Source organism: Rhinolophus ferrumequinum, chromosome 2 (genome assembly GCF_004115265.2).
Source record: "Rhinolophus ferrumequinum isolate MPI-CBG mRhiFer1 chromosome 2, mRhiFer1_v1.p, whole genome shotgun sequence".
NCBI lineage: Eukaryota > Metazoa > Chordata > Mammalia > Chiroptera > Rhinolophidae > Rhinolophus > Rhinolophus ferrumequinum.
The window spans coordinates 1,945,355-1,958,714 of record NC_046285.1 but is presented as its reverse complement, the minus strand read 5'-3'; the positions used below and the strand labels follow the sequence as shown (position 1 = coordinate 1,958,714).

The window sequence follows — 13,360 nt, the reverse complement described above, 5'->3', positions numbered from 1 at the left end:
AATTCTTGTACAGAAACAATGTGAAATGAGCAGAGATATATTGTTATAATTATGTTCATTTCATCATTACAATAATAAAAAAACCAAAACAACCTAGACTTCTAACAACAGATTTGTTTAATAAAAATTGGTATAGTCTTATAAAAGAAGCATCAGTCATTAAAAATCATGTTCTCAAAAATAAGAGAAAAAAATTAACAATATATTATTAGGTTAAAAAAAGGAGATTATCTGTATGTGTAGTATATTCCCAACTTTCTTTAAAGTATATATCTATGCAAAGAAAAAAGAGTGGGTAGTCAAGATGGTAGAGGTAATAAGGTAAATTTACCCTCCTGCTTCAAACATATAGAAATGCTGGATAACATATAAACCTTTCAATTTTTTCAGTAGGTATCTGAACATCAGCAGCAAAAGAAATCTCCTGGTACCAGAAATGAAGATTCTGGTCCAGCAAGCGCAGGTCTACGTTCACATTTCAAAAGACGGAAGTTAAAACCCCAGCCCTAAACACAGCAGAAAGTTGGACGTGGGACAGAAAGCTGGAAACCAGGAAATGCCAGGCCTCTCTGTACGGAGGGATACTCGCCACGGACTCCAGATAGAAAACGGCACCCATGAGAAATCAGAACCCCATATCTGCCCTGGGTGTGAGTGCGGGGCCTGACCTCACATCACCTCACTGCAGAAACCAGTGAACCCACAGGAATCTGGCAGAGGCAGAGGCTTAAGTGCCCACGTCCATCATCTGGTGTATACGCTGAACTCCAGCAGAAGAAAATGCCCTAAAGATGCGCTCGCAGACAAAATGACAAATCCTTTAAGAACACATCACTTCCAAACTGAGAATCATGAAAGAGACTTTGAAACAAGTAGTAAGTCTGAAAGATACAAGAAGAATTTCAGTCACAAGTCACAAAAGGGCATTTTTTAAAGTATATTTTTAAAAATGAATGAGATATTATATATAAAATGGCTACTGGAGCTATTTGGGGGGTGAAGGTGGTGAGATTATGGACAATTTTTTCTATACAGATGTGTATTTCCCACAAAGACTATACGTTACTTTTATAACAGGAGATGAAGAAAAGGTTGGGAAAAAGTGAAGATTAACATTTAACCATTCCTACAAGACAGCTAAAAAGAATTTTGAAAAAAGAGAGACAAACCTTGAAGTCTTACTAGAATAAATCCAAACTGGTGTCTAGTAAGACGCCTTACAATCCTGCCACGTGGTCAGACACCAACACACCCTTTGCCAGATGCCCTTCATCCTTCCCTGCCCTGCCAATTCCTGATTAGCCCAGACCCAGGTTAAAAGCCATTGCCCTGTGGAGTCTTCCTCACCCTCAGACCAAGCAGCTGTGCCGCTGGGTACTGTCAGTCATTCAACACTCCAGTTCATCCCATCTATTCCTACTTTGATGAGAGTTTTTTCATCAGCAAAGTCAATTTTGTTGCATGCTTTTTCTCTGTCTCTGAAATGATTATAATTTTGTTTATTTAGTATGTCAACTTTAATGATTGATTTTCAAATGCTAAGCCAATCTTTATTTTCCTGGAATAAACCCTACTTGATAACGATGCGTTATTCTTTTTATATATTACTGGATTCAATTTGCTAACAATTTGTTTAGAATTTCTGCATTTTTGTTCATGAAAAATAATGATCTGTAGTTTTCTTGTAATTTTTGTATGGCTTTGGCATCAGAATAATTTTGGCCTCATCAGGGAGTTGGGACGCATTCCCTATTTAATTTTATGAAGGAGTTTATAAATAGGTATTATTTGTTCCTTAAATATTCATTAGAAGCCATCTAGATTTGGAGGTGTCTTTGTGGGAAAGTTTCTAACTACAAAGTCAATTTCTTTAATAAACAGAGGGCTATTCATGTTATCTATTTCTTCTTAAGTAAGCTTTGGAATTTCTCAGTTTTATCTAAGTTATCAAATGTATTGGCATAAAGTTGCTCAAAATATTTCCTTATTCTCCTTTTAATATCTGTAGAGTCTGTGGTAATGTCACCTCTCTCATTCCTTATATTGATTTGTTTCTTTTTTTTTTCTTGTTAGTCTGGCTAGATGTTCGTAAGTTTCATTGATCATCTCAAAAACCAGCTTTTGGTTTCATTGATTTTCCTCTATCGTTTTTCTGTTGTCTGTCCTGGGTTTCTGCTATGATCATTATTATTTTCTTTATTCTGCTTTTGGGTTTACTTTGCTCTTATTTTTCTAGTTTCTAGGGGAAGGTGAAGTCACCTTCTTCTTTTCAAACATGGTTGTTTAGTGCAATAAGTTCCCCGAGTATTGCTTTAGTGGCTTCTCACACATTTTGATATGTTGTGCTTTCATCTTCACTCAATTCAAAATACTAATTCCCCTTTTAATTTCTTCATTTATCTCTGGGTTATTAAGAAGTGTGTTAGTTTCCAAATATTTGTGGATTTCCCTAATTTCATTTCTAATTTAATTTCATTGTGGTAAGAACATGTTTTGACTTTTAACTTATATTGACTCTTGTTTTATGGCCCAGCATATGATCTAATTTAGTAAACATTCTGTGTATTTTAAGTGTATTCTGCTGCTATTGGGTGGAGTGTTGTAAAATATCAACAAGGCAAGTTAAATGATATGTTAAGTATTCTATATCCTTACTGAATTTATGTCTACTGCATCTATTCAATTGAAATCTTCAACTATAATTGTGGATCTATTTCTCACTGTAGTTCATCAAGTTTTGCTTCATTTATTTTGAAGGTCTGCTATTAGCTACATAAATATTTGAACTGTTCTTTCCTCTTGATGAATTGACCCGTTTATCATTTTGAAATAAACTTTTTTTATATACCTGGTAATAGTATTCTCTTTAACAATCTACTTTGCCTGATGTTAATATAGCCAGAGTCCAGCTTTCTTTTGATTAGTGCTACCATAATATATCTTTTTCAATCCCATTACTTTTAACCTATCTGTATCTTATATTTAAAGTGTATTTCTTTAAGATAACATATAGCTGGATCTTGAGTTGTTACCCAATCTGACTATCTCTGCTTTTTAACTTGGGTGTTTAGGCCATTAACCTTTAATGTGATTACTGGGTTGCTTCTACTGTGAATAATGCTGCAATGAATATGGATGTACAAATATCTCTTTGAGATCCTGCTTTGAATTCTGTTTGATATATACTCAGAGGTGGGATTGCTGGATTACATGGTATAACTCTATCTTTTTACTTTTTGAGGAATGATACTGTTTTCCATTATGGCTGCACCATTTTACCTTCCCACCAGCAGTGCACAGAGGTTCCAAGCTGCCCACATCTTTTGTCAACACTTGTTATTTTCTGTTCTTTTGAAATCAGCCATCCTAATGAATGTGAGGTGATTTCTTGCTGTGGTTTTAATGTGCATGTCTCTTATGATTAGTAATGTTGACCATCTTTTATATGCTTAGCCATTTGTATATCTTCTATAGAGAACTGCCTATTCAAGTCCTCTGCCCATTTTTTAATCAGGTTACTTGTTTTTGTTATTGTTGAGTTGAAGAACTTTCTTATATATTCTGGATATTAACTTATCAGCTGTATTATTTGCAAACATTTTCTCCCATTCTGTAGGATGTCTTTTCAACCTATGTAAGGCAAATTCTGTTCATTGTTTTCTTTGATGCCCAGAAGTTTTTAAGTTTGATAGAGTCCCATTCATTTACTTTGGCTTTTGTTGCTTGTTCTTTTGGTGGCATATCCATGAAATCATTGGCAAATGCAATATCCTGAAGCTTCCCCTTGTGTTTTCTGCTAAGAGTTTTACAGTTTTAGATCTTACATTTAGGTATTTGACCCATTTTGGGTTAATTTTTGTTTATGGTAAAGGTATGGTATACGGTAAGGGTCTAACTTACTTCTTTTGCATATAAATATCCAATTTTCCTAACACCATTTGTTGAAGAGACTGTCTTTTCCCCACTGTGTAGTCTTGGGACCCCTGTCGAAAATCATTTGGCCATACACACAAGGGTATATTTGTAGGTTCTCTATTCTGTTCCTTTGGTCTATATGCCAGTATCACACCATCTTGATTACTGTTGCTTTGTAGTATGTTTTGAAAAAAGGAAGTATGAAGCCTCCAACTTTGTCCTTCTTTTACAAGATTGTTTTGGCTACTTGGTAATCCTTGAGATTCCATATGCATTTTAAAAAATTTTTTTTCTATTTATGCAAAAAATACCCTATAACTATTCCTGATCTTTGTTCTCATATGTAAATTACTGAGAAAGACTTTGATCTTTCAGGTCTTGCTCTGAAGTTTTGTGAGGCAGGACCATAGCAGAATTTACTCTAGAGCTGTGGTTCCTAACAGGCGATGATTATATGCTCCACAGAGGACATTTGGCAATGTCTAGATACATTTGTGACTGTCACGACTGAGGAGGTATACTGGCATCTGGTATATTGAGGCCAGACCATCCTACAATACACAAGAGATCTCCTTACAACAAAGAATTATCCAGTCAACTTTCTACAATGCTGAGACTGAGAAACGATGCTCTAAGGGCTAAATATTTCCCACTACTGAGGCAAGATGGTTCTCAGTGCTCTACCCAATACCCTGTAAATTTCAGTCTGGCTGATGGGAACAGGTACTATTCTAGCCTGCTGTGAGTGCCAAGCATTCTTTTCAATCCTTTCAGGTGGTTCTTTCCCGGCCTCCAGGTAGTTTCCTCACACACATGCCCTGATCAGAACTCTGCTGCATACCGGAGAGGGACCCTCTGCGATCTGTGGAATTCTCTCTGTGTGGTGCTTTTCTCTAGTAATGTGCACAGTGAACTTTTGATGGCTTTGTCTTGCCACAGTCTCAGCACAGAAGCCCTTCTCTACTCAGTCACCTCCCTGCATTGGAGCCTGAAAACTCTCAAGACTGTAAATGACGCAGTTGGAGGGGTCACCTTGTTTATTTCCTGACTTTCAAAGATCACTGTCCTTGGTTGCCTGATTTCCACAGTTTTCTACAATTTGAAAACCACCATTTCATGTATTTTTTTCCATTTTGTCTTTTGTTTTTTTATTGGTGATTTCAAACATGGGAGTGAATTCAGTCCCTGGCACATCATCTTATCCAGAAGCCAAAGTTTAAGCTGTACATTTAAATTTTTTTGTTTGTAAATTAGAAAGCACTTCATGCTAGTATAAAAATCTAAAACTACTACAAAACTTGGGAGGTATCCTTCTGGACTATTTCAATTTACAAACATTCATGTATATATACATATTTAGATACATGTATAATTTTTTTAAATGGGGTTATGCCATAGATTTTAAACATTAATTTAACAGCTACACAAAATGGAAAAGGTAAATGAAAACAATGACCTAACATCTTACACCCATCAGGCTGCCCAAATTGAAATAGATGGCAACACCAAGAACTGGAAAGGATATAAAAAGCCAGAAGCTCTTGTTGCTCCGTTGGTCTCCAAAGTGGTATGTCTGCAAGAGGTGAAGGCATGCATATTGTATGGCCCACAATTTCACTTCTGGGAATTTATCCCAAAGAAACTCTTACACAAATATGCCAAAATATACTGTTTACAGGATCAAAAATTGTAAACAACCTGAATGTCCATTATCAGAAGACTAGGTAATTACATTCATTTAGTGAAATACTGCACAACAGTTAAAATGAAGTAGATATCTGTATTTACATGAGAAAATTTTGGAAATATATGCTAAATGAGAAAATGTATAGCAGATATCATCTGTGAAAATTGTAAACATTTAAAAGAGTACTCTATCTATACTACGAAAAGTAATCTATAGATTCAAAGCAATCCTTATAAAAATACCAAAGTCATATTTCACAGAACTAAAACAAATAATCCTAAAACTTATATGGAACATAAAAGACCCCGAATAGCCACGGCAACCCCAAGAAAGAACAACAAAACTGGAGGCATCAAGATACCTAATATCAAACTATACTATAGGCTATAGCAATCAAATCAAAACTGGCATAAAAACAGACACAGAGATCAATGGAACAGAATAGAGAGCCCAGGAATAAATCCACACCTATATGATCATTTAATATACACAGTGGAGTAAAGACAGTCTATTCAATAAATGGTGTTGGGAAAACTGGACAGATACATGCAAAAAAATGAAACTGGACCACCTTCTTACTCCACATACAAGTATACAAGTAAATTCAAAATGGATTAAAGACTTAAATATAAGACCCAAAATCATAAAACTCCTAAAAGAAAATATAGGCAGTAAACTCTCAGACATTATCCTTAGTAATATTTTTACTAATATATCTCTTTGAGCCACAAAAAGAAAAGAAAGGATAAACAAATGGGGCTACCTCAAACTAAAAAGTTCTTGTATAGCAAGGGAAACCAACAAAATAAAAAGGCAGCCTACTGAATGGGAGAAGATATTCACCAATAATATATCTGATAAAGGTTTACTATCCAAAATTTATAAAAACCTCATACAACTCAACACCAGAAAAACAGAAAGTCCATTTAACAAAATGGGCAGATGACCTGACTAGACATTTGTCCAAAGAGGACAGGTACTAAAGAGGACATACAGATGGCCAACAGACATATGAAAAGATGCTCAACATCACTAATCATCAAAGAAATGCAAATAAAAACCACAAGTCAACTGTAATTGAAAAAATTAAAAAGAGGGGGAGGTGAAAGAGAGTAAGTGATCCAAATTTCCAGGTATAAAACAAATACGTCTTGGGGATGTAATGTACAGCATGGGGAATATAGTCAATAATATTGTGATAGCGTGGTATGACGTCAGATGGTTGCTGGACTTAATAGTGATCACTTCTTTAGGTGTGTAAATGTGAATAATTATGGTGTACCCCTGGAACTAATATTATATTGTATGTTAGCTATATTTTTAATAAAAATCTTTTTTAAAAGCACAATGAGATGTCACCTCATAACTGTCAGAATGGCTTTCATCAATAAATCAATAAAGTGTTGGCGAGGATGTGGAGAAAAGGAACCCTCGTGCACTGTTGGGATTGTGAATTAATGCAGCCACTATGGAAAACAATATGGAGGTTTCTCAAAAAATTAAAAATAGAACTACCTTATGATGCAGCAATTCCATTTCTGGGTATTTATCCAAAGAAATCCAGAACACTAGTTCGAAAAAATATATGCACCCCTATGTTCATTGCAGCACTATTTACAATAGCCAAGAAGGAGATTCTGGTCCATTTATACAATGGAGTATTACTCTGCCATAAAAAAGAATGAAATCTTACCATTTACAACAACATGGATGGACCTAGAGGGTATTATGCTAAGTGAAGTGAGTCAGACTGAGAAAGACAAATACCATATGATCTCACTCATATGTGGAATCTAAAGAACAAACAAAATAGAAACATACCCAGAGATACAGAGAACAAACTGATGGTTACCAGATGGCAGGGGGGCTGGGAAGCTGGGTGAAAAAGGTGAAGGAATTAAGAAGTCCAAATTGGTAGTTACACAAGAGTCATAGGGATGTAAAGTACAATATGAGGAATATAATCAATAATATTATAAAAACTATGTATAGTGTCAAATGGGTACTAGACTTACCGGGGGCATCACTGCATAAATTATACAAATGTCTAACCACTACACTGTACACCTGAAACTAATATAAAATAATATTAAATGTCAACTATAATTTAAAAAAATAGTCATGGGGATATATAGTACAGCATAGGTAATACAGTCAGTAATATTCTAATAACTATGTAAAGTGTCAGTTGGGTAATAGACTTATTGGGGTTATTTGTGAGGTGTATAAATATCTAATCACTATGTTGTTTTGTACACCTAAAACTAATAAAATAAATAAATAAAACAAAATAGTACTTTATATTATTAATGGAAATGTTAATGGCAAATATAGAAAGCTGGATGAGAAGAATAACATGTGGCAACTTTAGGATTGTTGGCAAGGGGAAGGGATTAAAATGCATGTGGGGGGTGGACCAAAAAAACAAAGAAAAAAGGGGGAAAAAATGGCGGCCCTTCAATCATATCTCCAATGTTTTATTTCTTATAGAAAATAAAAAGCTGATATATAAAATAAATGACAATTGCTGATATTTCTTAAATCTGGGCAGAAAAAATATGAATATATATTATATTATTCTCATTATTCTTTCGCATGTTTCATTACTTTATGATTTAAAATATGACAAAAATTTAAAGAAAATCGTATCACATTAGGGCACATCCTACAACTGCATACAGTGGTCCTTCTTTCCATAATGCATTTTTCTTAACCATCCTCTTCATCTGGTTTTAAGAAAATATAGCAGGAAACCTATTTTTAAAGCAAATTATATAGCAACTCCTCTAAGTTAACATTTCAATTTTCGAATACAGAGGAAAGGCTTATGTGTGTCAGGATTTGTTCTTAGGCTGAAATAGAAAGCATCTGGAATGAAAGGCTAAATGACGAATGGGCCTAAACAGCAGACCTATCTGGACACAGAAATGTACAAACATGGAATTAACAGCATTTTTTTTTACTGTTGATACTATCTACTATATGAAGTGAATCTATGTGCCAGGCACTTTATATAATTACTTCTAATCTTTAAAACAAGCCCCATATGTAGCAGTTAAATCTCAAAAGAAACTCAAGCTCACTAAGGTTAAGGAACTTGTCTAATAACCTCTCAGCTAGGGTAAGCACTGGAGTGATATAATTCAAACGACGGTGTCAGGGTCCATGTTTCCACTACTCCATTATCAGGCTAGGTCTGGGAAGGTACTCTGGACCCGTCACAAGGGTATTTAATCATTCTACTCATAGAGTTAGTCTAACCCTACCCAACTTTTGCAATCTTAGAAAATTTTACTTTAGTTAATTTCAGAATCTTAAAATAACATTAATTGGCTGATCCAATGTTTTTTCTTTGTATGTTTTAACATGATGGATTTTTCCTTTAAGTCTGTTTATTCAGTTACTATAAGTCTCTCAAGGCAAATTCACTACAGATTTTATTCTTAGTTAATAATAACCTAAACTTTGTGAAAGAAAAACAGTTTCAAACTGATTCTTCATGGTAGCCCAAAATCCATGATATCGTAACACATGCCATTATCGAGAGAAGTAAGTGCCACACTTAAGTGCTTTCTAATTTGTAAAGCACTTTCACATATATTATTACACTTGACTCACATCAATTCAGTGCATTAAGCAGAACTGAAAATAAAAATTTTACACATATATAATAGCATTATCTGTTTCCTCATATTATTTTATTCCCATTTTACATATGAAGAGACAGAGGTAGAAAGGTCAATCGACATAGGTAGGTCATTCGCTGGTAAGTGGGAAAGCTGGTACTATTTTCAGTGTGCCTAAGAGTGTGCCCAGAATCTCATGTTCCTTTCGATAAACCACACTGACTCTTGAATGTCCAAGAGCAATGAAGACATGAAATAGGTCGTCAAGGAAACCAAGAAATCATCTTTCCGCACGATATTTGAAGAAAAGATATGAGCCCTTTTATATAGACAGTGAAATTACTGTTTCCCCAGAAATAAGACCCCGCCGGACAATCAGCTGTAATGCGTCTTTTGGAGCAAAAATTTATATAACACCCAGTCTTATTTTACTATAATATAAGAGCGGGTCTTATATAATATAATGTAAAACAGGGTCTTATATAATACAATACAATACAACATAATACAATATAATATAATATAGGATGGGATCTTATATTAATTTTTGCTTCAAAAGATGCATTAGAGCTCATTGTCCGGTAGGTCTTATTTTCAGGGAAACACAGATGACTAAAGGTTCACAAAAACAAGTCTGTACATGGTTTTTAACTTCCTCAATTCTAATTTAACCCCCAATTCTCCCTTTTTCTAAGAAGTAAAATTCTATTTATTTATTTATTACATTCAACAAGAATTATCACTCATAAGCAAGACGATATGAGTACAAAAGTTATTAAGCATAAAGCATGATGTTTTCAGAACACAGTACTAAGTAGTACTAATAATGCTACTGATTTTCATAATAAATAATAAATACTGTAGAAAGTTGAAAACATACAAAAGTGATGCAAATCAGGTTAGAAAGTAAGCATAAATTTAGATGAATAAGTTACATTTGAAATGCCTAGATTATCCCTATGGCATCGATCTTAAAGGTCTTCTGATTTTTTTAGCCTTTCTGATAAAAAGCGACAGGACCTCCACACAGGAAAACGCACCAGAGAGGAATTTTCATATTCAGGGAGCTGTGGATATACATCCCACCCCCAAGCTCACATGTGCCCCCTAGAGTTCTACAGGCTGCAGACTGTGAACTCCAGCCCAGGTTTTCCCAAAATGTTCCCTTGGGAAGAAAACATTTAAAAATGATTTCCTACAAAACAATCGGTTAACCAGCAAGACGAGCTGATGTAAACTGACCAATGAAACACTGCGTCTCAGGAAAGGCAAACATGCACACATACAACCATGAGTTACATCTGAAGAATGTACAAACAATTGTATGGGAGGAAAAAAGAGGAAGCAAATACTTCAACATGCGTCTGACCAAGATTTTTCTTAGGGGGTAATGTTTTAAGCTGGGTAACCCCTGAAGAGTAAGGAGACTTTTAAAGTTGTGGTGTGGGTGTAACAGATATTTCTAAAATCTTGAGTTAAAAAGCATATGCCAATGTCACTCATATTTCTGAAAATTATTCCTCATAGAAACAACTTCCAAGCAGTGAGAGTTACTTACTTATAAGGATGAGTTTATAGGCATGGGCCTGCACTAGTCAAAAACACAGATGGAAAACTAAATGGGGTCAAAATCCAGAAGAAAACCTTCAAGTCATCCACTCCACCCCCTCTATTTACCAACGAGAAAACAGGCCACACCCTTGTGAGGCCACACCTTTAGTCCTCAGAAGACAAAAGTCACCAGGAACTCTGGTGGTTTCCACCTGAGTGCAGGAAACATTAGGAAGAAATACTAGAAAATGAAACTAAATTTACAAACATTTAACATATGTATTTTCACTAGCATCCGTTTGACAGATGAGCCTATGTCACAAACACCTCAAGGCACACCCAGGAGAGGAGAGCACAGGTCACAAAGCCAAGGCTGGATAGTGGGCCGTCACTCCTTTGATCACTTCCAGCATTTCTGGCATCCTGCAGTTTATGCATACCTGGTGAGTAGATTCGTGGATTATATAATCTAGCTGATATCACAACTATCTTCACCAAATGGCCAAGGAGCTTTAAAAGATGCCTACAAAGAAACAGGGTACTGAACATACGCCACAAGCATTAAAAAATGGCAGGGCCGACTCCTCCATTCCTAATATGAGTCTACACCAGCTACATTAGAAAACGCGGCAAATGTGACTACAAGCTGGACAAACAATTCAAAATTATCAAGACTATATAAAATACAGCTTTACACAGTCATTGACAACAAACAGTGCCCTGTGTGCACATTGTCCCATGAGATACTAGTTAACAACAACACACTTTTACTGGTTAATATCAGCATCTCCTCTACCCTGCAAAACTGAGAACTGGGTTGGAAACATTTGGAAGAGAGAGAAAGAACACTAAAACCTCAATTCCAATAGAAGGATGTGGTCAGAAAAGGTTGGTAAACTTTTATAATTCTTAAGGCAATTCAAGCGCAGACACAATGAGCATTAGAGATTAAAATCGTCACTTAGAAGGAAGAACAGGCAGTCAGAAACTCAGTGGAATATATTCAGGAGTTCCAGATGTATGCACTTACAGTGCACACCTAAACCGAAGGCCGCACCATTCTCCACAGGCTCTCATTACTGGGGTCTCGGACAGCAGGGCCAGTTACAGCACGGACTGAAGTCAGCTGAACACGGACTTTTCTAATGGCTAGATAAAGCCATGCCATTAGTAACGTTTGTAGCTACGCAAAGGAACATAATAAGGGTAATCAAATATCATGCTTTGGGTGGTAAGCTGATCCAAACTGGGGATCATAAAGGAATGCTATCCCCCTCCGCAGAAATACAATTGAGCATTTGGCTGGCTGGCTCATTATGAGAAGGCTGGCACAAACAAGGGCACAGCCTTTGTCGGACTCTGAGTTATGCCAGTCCGAAAGGGAATTCTGGTTCCTAAGAAAGTCATAAAGGGTTTTTTAAAGAACTATGTGAGATTTGTCCATGGCACTCACTTTCCAGAGTTAATTGGTCATGATGTGTTCATTCATCCAAGAAGAGCCACAGAGTAATGCATACAAAATTAATTTCAACGGTTGCCTTCTTCACGGAGCTGAGCAGATAAGTCTTAACTTTCTACTTAGGTTTGAGAGCTCAGGTCACTGGAAAGGGGACCATACTTAGCTTTTCAAAAGCTGGCTTCTTTTAAGAAAACTCAATAGTATTTAATTCTTTGGCACTAAGACCTGTGCAAATTGCCAGCAGTATCAGTATCCAAGTTTCCTCGACATGCATCATTCAAGAGCGTCTCAGTTTTACATGGACTGAGAACTGCTCATTTTCTGCTTTACTAAGAAAAGAGCTAAAGTTAGGCAGATATAGCTTACAGCGGAAAGATACAGGTTCTCAGCAACTTCAGAAACCATTAAAAATGCTCCAAGTGAAAGACAGCACACTTATCTGGATACTATTTATAAGGAAACTGTCTTTATGAAAGCCATCAGCTTCTTCCCAAATTCAATAAAACCGTGAAAAAAAGCTTTGAAGCAAGAACACTGTCTCCAAACACATTCTGGACTTAAAAATGTAGAAGAGCAAAAAAAAGAATTATTTAGGCGTTTTCTTCAGAGTCCAGATGCTTGCATTGATTGCATAGTCTTACCACATCTCTAACTCTGATGATATTCTCCACCACCATTTGTTTTATGTGTCTCTGGAATCCCTTTAGAAGAAAGGGTTGTGCTTATCCATTACTAGAAAAGCTGTTTCATCAGGCTGAAAGAATCAGACTTTGAATCAATAATAATACTTGTACATTTGAGATGGCACAGAAAGAATATATTCAGTCACTTCAGCATTTTCCTAAAACTTTATATATATATTTCTAAAGGGAAAGTTAAAGCCAAATCAAAAATTATAAATTCCGGGGCGGCCGGTTAGCTCAGTTGGTTAGAGCGTGGTGCTCTTAACGACAGGGTTGCCCATTTGATCCCTACATGGGCCACTGTGAGCTGCGCCCTCCACAACTAGATTGAAACAACAACTTGACTTGGCGCTGATGGGCCCTGGAAAAACACACTTAAAATAAATAAAAGTTTTTTAAAAAATTACAAATTTAAACTTTTTTAGCCAACCCTGAATAA

General features: G+C 35.8%; 1 protein-coding gene across 3 annotated transcripts in view; it reads right to left on the bottom strand.

Annotated features, from left to right (window-relative positions):
- Positions 1–13,360, bottom strand: part of PLS1 (plastin 1) — a 99,036-nt gene that overhangs the window by 56,949 nt on the left and 28,727 nt on the right. The window lies entirely within an intron of this gene.